Below are 16,046 nucleotides of genomic sequence, written 5' to 3' on the forward strand. Positions count from 1 at the left end.
GGAAATGCATAGATTTGTCGTTTGCGACACCAGTCCAGTGAACTTACTGGGACGTGATTTGCTGTGCAAAATGAACTGTACCACCTTTTGCACACCAAAGGGTGTTGAAATTCAGACCCCAGATGAAGACGGCATTTATAAATTAATGTTAATTAGACCTGACTCAGAAATTAAACGAATGACCATGCAGGATTTGCCCAAAGAACTCCAAGAAGCAGTGAAGCCAGAAGTATGGGACTTTACTGGGAAAGATGTAGGGTTAATGAAAAACGTAGACCCCATACAGATAGCCATCAAGGACAATGCAGTATACCCCAATACTAAACCCTACAGGATGAATGCAGAGGTGAGAGCAGGTGTCACTCTGGAAATACAGAAATTGCTAGAAGGAAACATCATACAGGAAGTAATGGGTAGCCCATGCAACTCCCCGATTATGGGCATCAAGAAGCCTAGTGGCAAGTACAGAGTAGTGCAGGACCTACGAAAAGTCAACAAGATAGTGGTCCCCTGCTGCCCTATTGTCCCGAACCCAGCAGTGATTCTGTATCAGATTCCCTGGGATGCTGAGTGGTTCACTGTGATAGACCTATGTCATGCATTCTTTTCCATTCCCTTGCATCCAGATAGCAAATTTCTTTTCTCATTTGCCTTCAATGGTCACGTGTATGTCTGGAACAGGGTCCCTCAAGGGTACACAGAGAGCCCCTCTATCTTTAATCAGATCTTGAAAAAATGTTTGGAAACTTTGGTCTTACCTGGAAACTCTGTCCTAGTGCAATACATAGACGACCTCTTGGTGGCGTCTAAAAGTCATAGGGATTGTGTGATTGACACCATTGCCCTACTGAATCACCTGAGTGAGAAGGGACATAAAGTGGCCCCTGAAAAATTACAGTTCTGTGCAAAATCAGTGAAATATCTGGGGCACCAGATAGAGAAAGGTGTCAGGAAAGTGACATCAGAAAGAGTGAGAATAATTCAAAAGATGCAGTTACCCCGTACTCAGAAAGAGATCAGAATGTTCCTGGGAGTGATAGGATACTTCAGACAGTGGATTCTGGGATTTGCAGTCCTAGCTAGGCCCTTGATAAAAATGACCAAGAGAGGAACACCAGATATTGTAGAATGGAATGATGAAAGCTTAACAGCCTTCACCAAACTGCGAGATTGTCTGTGTACAGCCCCTGCGTTAGGAATGCCAGACTATACTAAAGAATTTGCCCTATTCTGTGACACTCGCGATAATTGCGCGTTGTCAGTCCTGACACAAGATCATGGTACAACCAGAAGGCCTGTGGCATATTTTTCTGCCACCCTGGATCCAGTGGCTGCTGGATTACCAGGTTGTCTGAAAGCAGTAGCTGCTACCTGCGCAAGTTTAGAGCAGAGTGAGTCCATTGTCATGGGACATCCTGTAACTGTGTATGTTCCACATGGAGTGGTAATTTTACTGACCAGAACGAAGACTCAGTATCTCACCCCTAGTCGGCTGACTAAATACGAGAGGATTCTTGTGGGTGCTGCAAATGTAAACATTGTTAGGTGCAGTATTCTGAACCCTGCCACCTTGCTCCCAGACCCAATGGATATGGAAGGTGGGGTGGAGGATGAGCATGATTGCATTGATTTAACAGAATTCAACACCAAGCCACGTCCAGACATTAAAGAAACACCATTGCCTGTGCATGACAAGGAATTATTTGTGGATGGTTCATGTCTAAGACATGAACTAGGAGGCCTGAGTGCTGCCTATGCGGTAGTCTCCTTAACCAAAATTGAAGAAGCAGGTTATCTATTTGACGTAAAGTCTGCACAAGTAGCCGAATTGATTGCTATGATAAAGGCTTGCAAAATTGGGAAAAACCTACGCATAACAGTGTATACTGACAGTCAGTACTGTTATGGGGTTGTGCATGACTTTGGCCAGTTATGGCTACAGAGGGAGTTCCTGACTTCATCAGGTACCCCTATTCGAAATGGAAAAGTTGTTCAAGACCTTTTAGAGGCAATCCAGTTACCAAAGGAACTGGCAGTGGTAAAGTGTGTCGCTCATAAAAAAGACATGGACACTGTATCACTGGGAAATGATTTTGCTGATCGAGTGGCCCAATGGTGCGCCAGAGATCGGTATATCGTAAATCCAAAACGAGGGGGGCCAGGAACCAGCTGCCAACTTCAGGTGTTTGAAGAAGTGCCTACATGGGATGAAGTGAAAGAGTGGCAGCAGGCGGCACCTTGGCAAGAGAGAGAGAAGTGGAAGGAGAATGGGTGTAGACCAAGACGTGTGGATGGTGTCATCTTAGGTCCAACTGGTATGCCTGTGTTACCTAGACACTTACTTAGCACAATGGCGAGATTGATACATGAAGGATCACACATTGGTAGGGACGCCATGATCCTAGTGTTCCAACAGACTTGGTACAGTAAAAAGTTCAGGAAAGTAGCAGAGTCCCTCTGCCAGAGGTGCCTGTCATGTCAAAAGATGAACCCAGGCAAGAAAACTGTGGTGGAACTGGGAAAAATTGGGAGGTCAGGGGGTCCCTTCGTGAGAATACAGGTTGATTTCATCACCATGCCCCGTTGTGAAGGGAAGCGATATGTCCTTGTCATGGTCTGTTTATTTTCAAAGTGGGTGGAAGCTTTCCCTACTCCCCAAAATGACGCAAAAACAGTAGCTAAGTGTTTACTAAAAGAACTGATACCTCGGTTCGGGGTTCCAGTCACTATTGAATCAGATCAAGGCTCACATTTTCAGAATGAGGTGACCGCCGAACTCTGTAAGGCCTTTGGAATATCACAAAAGCTTCACTGTGCATACCGTCCAGAGGCTTCTGGAATAGTGGAACAAATAAATGGAACTATCAAAAACAGACTAGCAAAACTGTGTGATGCATCTAAGCTGACCTGGGTGAAGGCCCTGCCCCTGGTCCTGATGGGACTCAGAAGTGTTCCTGACCGCAAGACAGGCCTAAGTCCCCATGAAATCATTATGGGAAGAGTGATGAGACAAGCATGGGAACCGGGAAGCAAACTGTTGAGTATTACTGATGATTTGGTACTTGAATACTGCAAGAGATTGGGTGACCAAGTGCGTTCTATCTCTCGCCAGATCGGAGAAGACGCCATCCTCAATCCAACGACTCCTCTCCACAAACTGGTCCCGGGAGACTGGGTCAAGATAAAGAAGCATACTCGGAAGAGCTGCCTGGAGCCAAGGTGGGGAGAGAAACGTCAGGTGATCCTGGTAACTACCACAGCAGTAAAGTGTGCAGGGGTTCCACGTTGGATACACGCCAGCCACACCCAGAAGGTATTACCCGACGAGGAGCCTGGAGAAGAAGGGCGTCCAGCAGAGGACTCTGCAGGAGCCAGACCAGAAGTAGCTGACGACGTACAGCCCAGTACCATTCGAGCTGCAGAATCAGCAGACGTTGGCCCAAGAATAGTTGATAACGAACTACCAAGAGCCCAGCCTGCTGAAGGGGTCCAAGAAGCTGAGCCAGAAGTAGCTGAAGACGAGCTGCCGAGCATATGGCCAGAGGAGTGGATACCATTGATTGATCTCACTGAAGACCCCATTCGAACAAGTGAGCGACTTTGGGAAGGTAGAGAGTGGAATAGAGAGGAAAAGGAAGGCACAGGCGAAGAACCTCAGGATCTTGAGATTCACATCAAAACTGAGGAAGGAGAAGGTCAGACAGGGACAGAACAAGTGATTGATACAGAACAAGTGATTGATACAGAACAAGTGGTTGATACAGAACAGGTGATTGATACTCCTCCACTGACTCCTGATGTCGGGAAGGGACAGACTAGACATAGCGTAATAGTTCGAGCAGAAGAAAATCAAGAGATCGAAGTGCTTGAACAGGATCAGATAGGGTTAGAAGAACGTGTTCAGGAAACAGAAACAGAGACATTTGAAAATCAAACGCAAAACTGTCCTGAACAAGGCCAGATTAGTAACCAGGCAGAAGAAATAGATGCTAGCCCTGGAAACAGTCAGATAGAAGAGGGAGAAACGGAAGCAGAATTGCCACAAACTAATGAAAACAAGAGGGCAGGAGAAGAAAACGAAGTCCAAGTACCAACTAAAAGACTTAAGAAAAGAAAGCACATTGAACCTGGATACATAAAGAAATTGAGACTGAGAATAAAAACAGTAGAGGAAAAACGTGCAGAAGAAAGGAGAAGTGCTCGCATAGCAGAACAGCCAGAAGATACTTCCAAGAGAAGGAGTGATCGAATAAAAAGACAAAATAAAAAGTACAAGTCACCTGAATGGACACTTGTGTTGGAGGAATTTGAAGATCTTGATATAACTGACGAGAGCGACGGAGAACCCGTCCCTGAGTACTCTGCCGAAGAAGAAGACGAGCCACCGTGAATTTGCACAAAGTAAGCTACTGGTGTAAAGACACAAAGAGGGGTCGAGAAACTTCTTCTGAGCCAAAATGTCTGATTCAAACGTGAATGGTAGACCTAGTTGCAGTCGTTGCAAAACATGCTGCAAGGTATGTGTATGTAGTATAGTTATACTGATATTACTCTGGATAGGACTAACAGTTTTCATTCCTTTTGCGGTGAGCAAAAATACTAATATTGTCCCTACTGAAATTGTAAATACTGACAGTGAGGAGCTGACAACACAGAGTGTAGCAAAACATGAGAGAGCACTTAGACAAACAAATCGAGACTTAGAAGCATCAGATGAGGGAGAACTCCATTATCATGGAATTAAGAATAAGACGCATTTAAACGTTTTCGCAAACCTGTTAATACACTATGTAGAGACTATGGAAATTGAAGATTGCTATGTCTGCATGAAGCTACCTACCTCTGTAGCTGAAGGCGTGACATACCATCACCTGCCCTTGACCTATGGAATTTCCTGTAGCATTTTAGCTAGTTTATTTTACAAAAGAGGACCGTTACAGTACTATTACTCTAACAATGACGTGATCTTTTCTGAACTTCCTATACGTGGGAACTTGAATCCTGTACATACCAAAAGTGACGTTACTCGCTATATGGGTGAATACTTTCTGACTATAGGTAATATAGACCTAGGTGACGCACACAGAGATAACTTGACCTGTTCTTTGCGTGAGCAGGAAAAGATGTTCCTGAACATGGCAGAGAAAAGGAGAATAAAAATAAAAAGAAAGGCAGATGATGAAACACAGAAAAGGCCAAAATGGGCTGAGAACATGGAAGGCACCTCAAATGGTGGAGCGGGTCCTGCTCTGTTGCCGGATTTTGAAAAGAAAGGCAAGCTATGTCTTCACCGCGAGAAGACTAGCTATTATAATAACATTTTCATTGGTTCCAGTGAATGCGAACATAATTACAAGGTAATTGGAGGTTGGGGTTTCAAAAATGGGTCAGAGCCTGTGTTTCCTGGAATTTTTTATATTTGTGGGGACAAGGCTTATTTCAAATTGCCGGATCACTGGTATGGAAGCTGCTATTTTGGCATTGTCTTCCCGAAAATATACCATGTGAACAAAGTTGCTGGAAGCAGTGAAAATACTAATGGCTTAGTGCGTAGTAAAAGAGAAAGCATAGGTGAAATAATGGGTAGTATTTTCAGTGCACTGATACCTGGAGTGGGAGTGGTTCTGAATACTCACAGAATTTGCAAATTGTCCACTATAGTGGATGTGTTGTCTACTGACACAGCTCATGGATTTCTGCTGGTCAATACCGAAATGGTTGCGATCAGATCAATGGTTTTGCAGAACAGACTTGCTCTTGATACCTTATTAGCAAAAGAGGGCGGAGTCTGCCGGATGTTGAAGGCGCAACATTGTTGCACTTATATTCCGGACAAAAGTGTGCAGCTCAAAAGATATGTGAAAAACATTACTAATTTGGAAGGAACTCAAACCACTCCAGGTTGACAGTGCCTGGAAGAGACTGGTAGATGGTCTCTCAAATGTAGGTCATTGGTTTGCTAGCTTAGGTAAAAGCTTATTGTTTAAGGTACTGATGCCAATTGGAATTATAGGTCTTATCCTATTCTTCATATTTGTCTGTTGCAAATGTCGCAAGCACACCGGAAAGCATCAAGTGAATGCGAGAGGAGTGAAACGAAGTGTGGATGAACTTGAATTGGAGGAAATGAATAATCAGATATACAAAAGGGTGAAGAATTCTCACCCTACCAAAAATGAGAGAGAAAAGCTGGATAGCTTGCTGGAAGAGATAGAGCTGTATAAGGTGTGAAAAGTTGGCATCTGGTTCCATTTATTTTTGTGATGATAGTAAATATCATCAAAGAGGGGATTGATGAAGCAAAGCTTCGCATTTGCGACTTGCTTTTGTCATGAACCTCGTCCATGTATAACCAAATAATAAGTGTACGTCTTACTAACGTTTATTTTATGTTTAAACGAGGTTCCCCGAAGCTTGCCTATGTGTTTTACTAAAATAATTAATTCGAGTCTTTAAAAATGGCCGCTGCTTGGAAGTAAGTGTCTGCGCATGCGTCAGTCACACTCACGTGTCCTGATGTGTTTGCAGGTTTGGAGGGAAATAGTTGCGCATGCGTAATACATAGCTTTGCCAGTAACGTGGTACTGCTCGTGCCACTGCTCTTGTACTTGTTTATATGTAGCTAACATTTAGACTGCATAAGTATATTTCTTAGTGATAAGTTGAAAGTACAAACCCTGTGATGTGTTTTCATAATGTTATTTATTTATTTATTTATTTATTTAATTTGTATAGCGCGTTATAACCACAGGGGTCTCTAAGCGCTGATTTGTCCAGATTGCGTAGTAAGGTTTGACAGGTACATGATCTTAACAATACATCTAAGAGCTGCTCCATGCTTGCTTGAACAGAACCGTTTTTAATTTCTTCCTGAAGGCTAACAGATTGCCTTCCTTCCTTAGTTCCGGGGCCAATTTATTCCACAGAGCAGGGAGTGTATTGGAAAAGGCACGCCCTCCCATCGTGGCCAACTTAAAACGAGATTGAGACAGGAAGGTAGCATCCGACGAGCGCAAAGTCCTGCTCGGCGTATAGGGAGATAGGCGAGATTTCACATATTTTGGTGCATTGCCATATAGCGCCTTATGCACAATGCACAATCCTTTGAATGCAACCCTTTGCCGAATCGGGAGCCAGTGTAGCTCCTGCATCAGTGGGGACGAATGTGCCGTCCTAGGTTTTTTGTAAATCAGCCTGGCAGCGTCATTCATTACCCCCTGTAGCTTATCCAGCAGCCGCTGGGGTAGCCCTATATACAAGGAATTTCCGTAGTCCAGCCTAGCCAAAATTATGGCTGAGACCACGCGTCTCAAGGTGGAAAATGAGAGTAAAGCTGAAATTTTTCTCAGTTGTCGCATCAGGCCAATGCAGGTACCCACAACTGTCGAGACTTGTTTTCCCATGGAGAGCTTCTCATCCACGTACAAGCCCAAACTTTTCACTGCGGCCGCCGGTTTCGGTGGTACACCCAGCTCCACAGGCCAGAATTTCTCGTTCCAGGGGTTGCCCGTGATGGAAATGGGCAACACTTCCGTCTTGTCCGGGTTAATTTTTAAGGAGTTTTTAGACATCCAATTAACTGTGGCTTTAAGGATGTCCTGCAGCCTGGTAGACGCTCCTGGACCATCATCCAGCCGAATGATTATCTGGGTGTCATCGGCGTAGTTGTATACTAAGCAATCCATCCTGTTCAGGAGTGCAATAAGTGGCTGTAAGTAGGCATTAAAGAGTAAGGGCGACAGGGCAGAGCCCTGTGGGACCCCGCAGGTGATGGGTGCGGAGGTGGAAAGCAGGTCCCCCAACTGTACTCTTTGTGTCCTGCCCTGCAGGAAAGATGTAAGCCATGCAAGAGCAGAGCCCCTGATACCAAAAGATCTCAGCCGCGACAGAAGTTGTTCATGACACACGGTATCAAAGGCCGCGGAGAGATCTAATAGTACCAGGGCACTCGGTGTTTTTTTGTCAGCCCGACTCCTCAGTTCGTCCAGGATTGATAGCATCACTAGTTCCGTGCTATGATTAGCACGGAACCCTGCCTGATTAGCCTCCAGCAGGTTGTTGCACTCTAGATGTTTTGAGAGTACAGCCAACACATGCTGCTCGGCCACCTTAGCCAAAAAAGGCAGCTGTGAGATGGGACGGAAGTTCTTTAAACATTTTGTGTCCGACCCAGGTTTTTTTAATAACGGAATCAGGCGAGCCTCTTTGAAAGCTAGAGGAACCTGTCCTGTATAGAGGGAAGTGTTCAGCAAATGCAAAACCTCATCCTCGATGCCTGGTAATGCCAGCTTAAACACTTCAGGGGGGCATGGGTCCATCAGGGAGCCGGATTTAACTCGGCCAGTGATAGTGGATAATTCCTGTTTCGAAATTAAGGGGAATCCAGCTAACGGGATGATGTCCAGTGGGGCAGTATGGTCGGGTGGGCAGGAACACTCGAGGGGTGTAGTTGCAGCAATTTCACCCAGAATATCGGAGATCTTATTCACGAAAAGGTCCTGGAACCTCTGGCAATCCTCCTGCACGAACTCAGTGCTTTGCTCTTTGTTAATCCTGAGCTCCGCCAGAACCCGAAAGATTTCCTTCTGTGGATTCCTGGCTGCAACTATTCTTTCCTCGAAGAAAGCAGCCTTCCTAGTTTGGATGGCTAATTTGTAAGACGCTAGTGATGAACTATACTCTTTCTTAGCAGTGGCGTCATAATCTTTCTGCCATGCCCGTTCTTTCCTCCTCACCTCACGTTTCATGTCACGTAGGGAGTCACTGTACCAAGGAGCCCCAGCCCCTCTCTCCACCTTCTTCACCCTACGAAGGGGTGCCACCAGATCAATGGCTCTCCCCAATTTAAGGTATAAATGACCACAAAGGGTATCAATATTGTCGTTCTTCTCCTTTACTGGGGGAGACTGTTCTAGAAAAGACACCATTTTATCCCCATCAAAGTTTCTCCACTTCCGCGCCATTTTCCAACCTTCCCCCGACTTAGGCAGGTGGCTATTCGAAAGTATTTTGCCCTTTATTAGAAAATGGTCTGACCAAGCGCATGGCAAGATCTCTACAGCGCCCTGGACTGGCATAGTAGTCCAGACTAGATCGAGCACATGTCCCTTCTCGTGTGTCGGACCCCTCACCTGTTGAGTGAAGTCCAAGGAAAGAATTGCTTCCTCAATTTGAAGTGCTTGCCCCTCTTTAGGGGATTTTTCCCAATGATAATTGAAGTCGCCGACAACAATCATTTTATCGTATCGTGAGCGCAAGTCCTGAACTAATCTTGTAAAAAGGACCGGGAAATCAGGCGAAGCCCAAGGCGGACGATATACCACCAGGAACACCAGACAGGCCGCCCCCTGCCTGAGTTTTACCCCCATAATCTCTGCACCCCCCATAGTTTCGGATAGAAACCTTTCGGCGCGGAGACGGGCCTGGTAGAGGAGGGCTACTCCCCCTCCCTTTTTGGCTCCCTCCCTATTGACATGGAGTGCCAAGAAGTTATCTGGCAGTGCTGCCACTAAATCAGGCGCCGAACAGTCCTCCAGCCAGGTTTCGGTAAGTGCGAGAGCATCTAGCTCTCCGTCTTCCAATAATGAAAAGACCTCCAGCTTATGGCACTGCAGAGAGCGTGTATTCAGCAGACCAAAATTTAAAGTGCGAACATTGGGGCCGCCCTGCCTCGCTCTAATGCTCTTAGGTAAAGTCAGCAGGTGCTCCCGGGCCAACAAATGTAAGCAATCCTGATCGAGTTGAGACTTACCCAAGTTAAGCTCCAATAATTTGCCTCTAGAATAGCGCAAAAACGGACCAGGGGTTCTGGCCCCGGGTCCCGGATGGTCACTGATGGGCAAAGATGGGCTCGCCTCTGGCGAGCCTCCGGCGCGTCTCAGGCGCGCCCGCTGCGCGTCACCGCTGCGCGTTGTCATGGGGGCGTTTAAGTAGCACCCAATCGTGCTATGTCTGCCGCGACAACTAGAGCGGCAACAAAGATGGCGTCCTTTTTGGCACTTCCCCTCCCAAGATGGCGCCTACCCCCAGACCAGCTAACGAGCCGCCAAACAGCGGTGGGAATATCAGCTTTTTAAATGCAGGTATGTCCTAAGAAGCCCGCTGCACACCGCAATTCCAAATAGTGAAGAGTTACTATAAAAATTACACAGGTTAAAATGCACAGACTCGCGTTTTTAAGTGCCGAGCATAAGCAGCTAAAACAATTAAGTTTCAATCACCATTTGACTTAGGTGTTTCCAACAAACCAAGCGCAGCAGCAGCGCGATAAATTATGCCTCGCCTGCACTAGCGCTTGCCTGAACAGAACGAGCACCTGCTCTAGCCGGCTTAAGTAGCACCCAATCGTGCTATGTCTGCCGCGACAACTAGAGCGGCAACAAAGATGGCGTCCCTTTTTGGCACTTCCCCTCCCAAGATGGCGCCTACCCCCAGACCAGCTAACGAGCCGCCAAACAGCGGTGGGAATATCAGCTTTTTAAATGCAGGTATGTCCTAAGAAGCCCGCTGCACACCGCAATTCCAAATAGTGAAGAGTTACTATAAAAATTACACAGGTTAAAATGCACAGACTCGCGTTTTTAAGCGCCGAGCATAAGCAGCTAAAACAATTAAGTTTCAATCACCATTTGACTTAGGTGTTTCCAACAAACCAAGCGCAGCAGCAGCGCGATAAATTATGCCTCGCCTGCACTAGCGCTTGCCTGAACAGAACGAGCACCTGCTCTAGCCGGCTTAAGTAGCACCCAATCGTGCTATGTCTGCCACGACAACTAGAGCGGCAACAAAGATGGCGTCCCTTTTTGGCACTTCCCCTCCCAAGATGGCGCCTACCCCCAGACCAGCTAACGAGCCGCCAAACAGCGGTGGGAATATCAGCTTTTTAAATGCAGGTATGTCCTAAGAAGCCCGCTGCACACCGCAATTCCAAATAGTGAAGAGTTACTATAAAAATTACACAGGTTAAAATGCACAGACTCGCGTTTTTAAGCGCCGAGCATAAGCAGCTAAAACAATTAAGTTTCAATCACCATTTGACTTAGGTGTTTCCAACAAACCAAGCGCAGCAGCAGCGCGATAAATTATGCCTCGCCTGCACTAGCGCTTGCCTGTATTAATTTGTTCTCGCTTACTTTTTATGTACCGCGGGGAATGGGGGTCTGACTGAGCCGAAAGCCATCTTGGAGGGTACTTGTGCGCAGACTCGCCAGAAGCCATCTTGGCATTGAATTGCTGCCAAAGAAGGTTGATACCAGAAGCCACCCTGGGAAGCAGCACCTTCGCCCCGCAGCATCACGATATTGTTCTATTATGTTGCTAAAATGTATTCTTTCCCTGTATTCTGCGCAATTTTCTCATGGGAACCCCAATCTTGCTAGGCGGTGCCCTGAGATGTAAATAAGGCCTCCAAATGGTGTGTTCTGATTGGTGTGTTACCCAAATCCTATCTTAGGACCAATCCAAATTGAGGGATTCTGACACTTTGCAACATTGGGGGGTGGTACACCGTCCCCAAACTGTATATCTACCCTGGGTTCGCCTAGGGAATCGTCCGACTTGTCTGGTTTAGCTGACCTGTCACTGACCCAACGCACTCAATAGGTGACTGAAGAAACAGAGCACTGCGGAGTACTCTGTCCGAAATTGACCATAGACTAAGGTTCTACTGAAACTTAAAGTGCTGGCGAAGCACTTTTGCTGGGAGTTCGCTGACCCAATCGGGGTCTTGATCGATAGCTGCAGAGAGGGTGGAGCGCAGGCGTTGCTTCCGAACTGCGGGTGCTGGTCCTGTCCTGAGGGTTTCCTGTCCTGTCCTGAGGTCCTGTCCTGATCCTAATCTGAGGGTTTCCTGTACTGTCCTGGGGTGTCCATTCTGCACCTGCTGTCCACTGAGGGGTATCCTTCCTTGAGGGTTTCCTGTCCTTAACTGACCCGTGGCCAGGGTTTGGTTTTCACACCAGTCTAGGTAAATATTGCTCTGAAATCTTTAAACTTGCACCTTTCTATTTTTCTGTCTTTTGCTTCAATAAAGACACACCTTTGCACATGTTGATTTTTCCATGCTTTGCCGCAAATTATTGAAACGTAAAGTCATTGCAAATTTTCATAACGTTTCCCATGTTACCCTACCTGTTAGAAATCATATTTTGCATTGCAGTTTGTCATTTCCTGATATGGTCTAGAACGGCCTTTCTTAAACTGTCCAAAGAACTTTTGCCCTAAATGCATAGCGTTTCCTGTTGCATCCCATATTAGCATTTCCATGATTACCCTGACTTTATTTCTCTATAGTTATGTATTTTTCATTATCTTGATTATCGATTGTCTTATCCTTGTAAATCTAATGCTTACTGAGAACGAACTTTAGATAAAGACTTTAAAACTTTCAGTTGTCCGTGGTCATTTTACAAAGGTATTGAAGGTCAATTTGAATTGTATTTTGCTGCCTTTCCTTTACAGCTAGCTCCCTGATCCATTGTGGTCATAGGTACCCGTGTCGGTGGATGGTAAGTCGGGTACGCTGAGGAATAGCAGTAGGGAAATTCACACAAATTGGTAGCAGCCCGTGAAGTCACCCGGTCAATGTATATGGTGAATTGAAATATATGGGCCCGAAGCCGGAAGCGGCGAAATTATTGGTTGGGTGACCTCGCGCGCTCTATCACTAACTACATCATAGAATATACTAGCAGCCCGTCCCGACGTTGTCCGGGTATGAAATAGAATGTGTGTAATGTGTGTATTTGGCAAGGGCAATTTATTTTAAAATCTCGCGGTAGACAACATTTTTTGTTTCATTAGAATAGGGACGGAGAAGGCCCAGCTGCAGCCCTGGTTGATGTTAGCAGGCACGTGTAATTGGTGTAGTGATCTGCCGCCTGAGCCAGGCTACAGCCTGGTTGATGTTAGCAGGCGCGTGTAATGTCGTTGAATGAGAGAGTTATCAGCCGCGGGTAAATCCGTTTAATGAGAGAGTTGAGTGACAACGAGTAGGAGAGGCTGCAGTAATTGTCCCCGCAGACACGCTCATTTGCGTGTTCCCCCGCTTGAGGCCCAGATGCAGGCCTGTTTGATGTTAGCAGGCGCGTGTTCCCCCGCTTGAGGCCCAGCTGCAGCCCTGGTTTATGTCATCAGGCGCGTGTAATTAGTGTACTGATCCGCCGCCTGAGCCCGGCTAGAGCCCTGGTTGATGGTAGCAGGCGCGTGTAATTTCGTTGAATGAGAGAGTTCAGTAACAGCGCGCAGGAGAGGCTGCAGTAACGTTACTTACCAGGCCTCCAGGTGAACGTGTTTATCACGCCCCCAGCACACGCCACTGTTAGATATTAGATTACGATGTGAACATTACTGGCGCCATCTTGTCCCGCTTAGGCCTTTGCGGGCGTGTAAGCGGCAGCCATTTTAGACACTATGGCCAGTTCATAACATTGCCGATCGCCTGCACGTCTCCCCGACCTCGCAATCATCCCCCATGCGCTGGCAGCCCCCAAGCACACATGCTAGAGTCATAAAAGCATCCTCAGCGCGACCCTGCCCCAGAGCCACTTCCCGTGACGAGCCCACATACCCTTTCATCCCTTGTGCAGGAACAGGCCCTTTGACAATTTCCTCCCCTGCACCTGGCTGCTCGATCCGATCCCAGGCCATAACCAACCCCTGCGGATACAGTTTATCGCCCCATATAGTAGGATTCCGCCTCTCATCAAAGGAGCCGGAATTAATCAATGCCACAACCCCATGAGATCCGACCGATTGCGCGTATTTCAGCTCCTGCCGGAATGCCCAGCTGCGCGATAGCAATCACCTACTGAGACCGGGGGTGGGGGTACAGTACTGTTGATATGTGTGGGAACGGGCCTGAAGCGGGGATTCCAAAGATGGTTTATTATTCATCAAAGAAACGTCAGGAATGTGTTACACTGTAATAAAGAAATAAACCCATGTATAAAAGGCCAGGCCACAGAGATGCAGTTGGAGCACCTCGAGACGACACCCTGCTTGTCTGATCTGACGCGCTTTCCTTCGAAGTCAGTTTCCTGCTTTCCAATTTCCAGCGCCCTCCTCTTTATTTGATAATTACGATTGAATTAGAGGCGACTAACGCCAAAGCAGTGCTTGAGGATATCTGGGGAAAATCTGCTTTGTTCAACAATTGGTGTCCCAACGTGGGGCCCATCAGCGACACGTGGGTCCAGTGAGAGAGGTCCTAACGATGGAGTGAACACCTGCAACGATCGGGAAAGAGCTCCTGCCCGATAGACCCTCATCTGGCAGCCGATCATCCAACCTTCACTGGTTCTGAACGGACCTCTCTCTCGAGAGTGATCTACGGTCTTGACTGGGATCCCACAGGAGTGCCGTGGCAACAACGGAGAATAGAGGACGATCGGGCGCTGGAAGTGGAAGACGAGAAACAGTCCATACGGTCCGGGTAAGGTCGTGCAGCACGACTGTTTTGATTGATTGATTGATTGTTTGGATAATACTAGTATTACTTATATTTATTGGTTCGTTTAGCCTTCGTTGCTACTCGACGCATTTGGTTACTTATATTTCGTCTAGCCTTCGTTGCTACTCGACATATTGGTTCTCTTGAGATATTCTCTGTTTGCAAACAACGAAGAATAGAAATATTCTGTCTAGTCTTTGCAGGTAGTGAAGGATAGGTAGTGCGGACTTTTGTCCAACATTATTTGAGATCTTCACTTGTCCGATATACGTCATGCCTATCTTCTCCCCACTGATTGGAAATTGGTTCAACCCGGACCGTTTATTAGAGGTAGATCATCCAGCTCCACTGAAAGGCACCCCTAATAAGGATATGTATGTTAGATATGGACTAGTCGCCGTAGCTTACAGTAAACTATGGCATAAGAATACTGAAAAAGATCGAGAAAGTCAGTGGCCAATGATAGGATCTTTTGACCTCACAAAAATGGAAGCGCTAGAAATAGCCCTTCGCAAAAATAGAACCACGCCAACCATGCTTGATAGTCTCGGCATGTGGCGCAAAGAAGCAACGCAACGTAAAAAGAGAGACAAAACAAAAAGTGAGAAAGAACTACGAAAAGCAGCTCACTTAGCTGGTAAAAAGTTGGAAGAGGAAGTGAAGGAAAGAGAGAACGAGAATCAGAAACCTCAGGCCAATGCCCTGTTAGAACATCCTTAGCGCTTTACCCTGAACTACCATCAAAGCAAAGGACGGACGATGATTTACTCCTAGGTCCCCCAATCATCTACATGCCTCCTCCTTATGCACCTACCCACCCCTTAGTACAGCACGGGAACTAATGATGACATAAATCACCAGGACGCAAAAGGAAGAGTAGTTTACAACTGGGTGTATCAGCCTTGAGATAGACAGGCTATCCTAACGTGCCGTAAATCCTTGCCGGACTTGCAAAAGAATCCCACTGCGTTCTATACGGAACTAGGTACCGCTTTGGGATCAACGATCATGACCCTTGCCGATATAGACTTGTTCTTTGGGCTATGTCTGCCAGCTGACGTGTGGAAGGAAATCCGGAAAGTCGACCACACTGATCTATTCGGACATACTTGGGAACAATTAGGCAACCTAGATAAACAACAAAACCCTGGACAGAAACCCCTGAAAGCAATATTAGACCTCCCAGATAAAATCGTACAAAAGGTAAAGACTCTAATCCCTGAGAAAAAGGTAGACTGGGCTATAGTGACAGCTTGCCGCCAAAAACCCCAAGAAGATGTCTCCGAATACTTTTCCCGGTTCGAAACGGTGTTTTCCGATTACAGTGGACAGGACATGACCACTGCGACCGGACATCACTTGTTCGTACAAAATTATGTTAAAGAATTGTTACCGGAAGTTTCGCAGAAATGGCAAACTAGTGAATGCAGTTGGGCTGCTTCAAAGCCCACGGCCATCCTCCAAATGGCTCAGTATTATGAGCACCAAAAGAATGAAAGCGATAGAGCTTCCGATAGGAAAAAGAAGGATTTAAAAGAACGGGTTATGATATCCCACTCACAAGGCGTGAGTATAGGGAAAGAACAGTACCAGGGAG

The sequence above is a fragment of the Lissotriton helveticus genome, chromosome 2_2 (genome assembly GCF_964261635.1).
Source record: "Lissotriton helveticus chromosome 2_2, aLisHel1.1, whole genome shotgun sequence".
In the NCBI taxonomy this organism is placed as follows: Eukaryota; Metazoa; Chordata; class Amphibia; order Caudata; family Salamandridae; genus Lissotriton; species Lissotriton helveticus.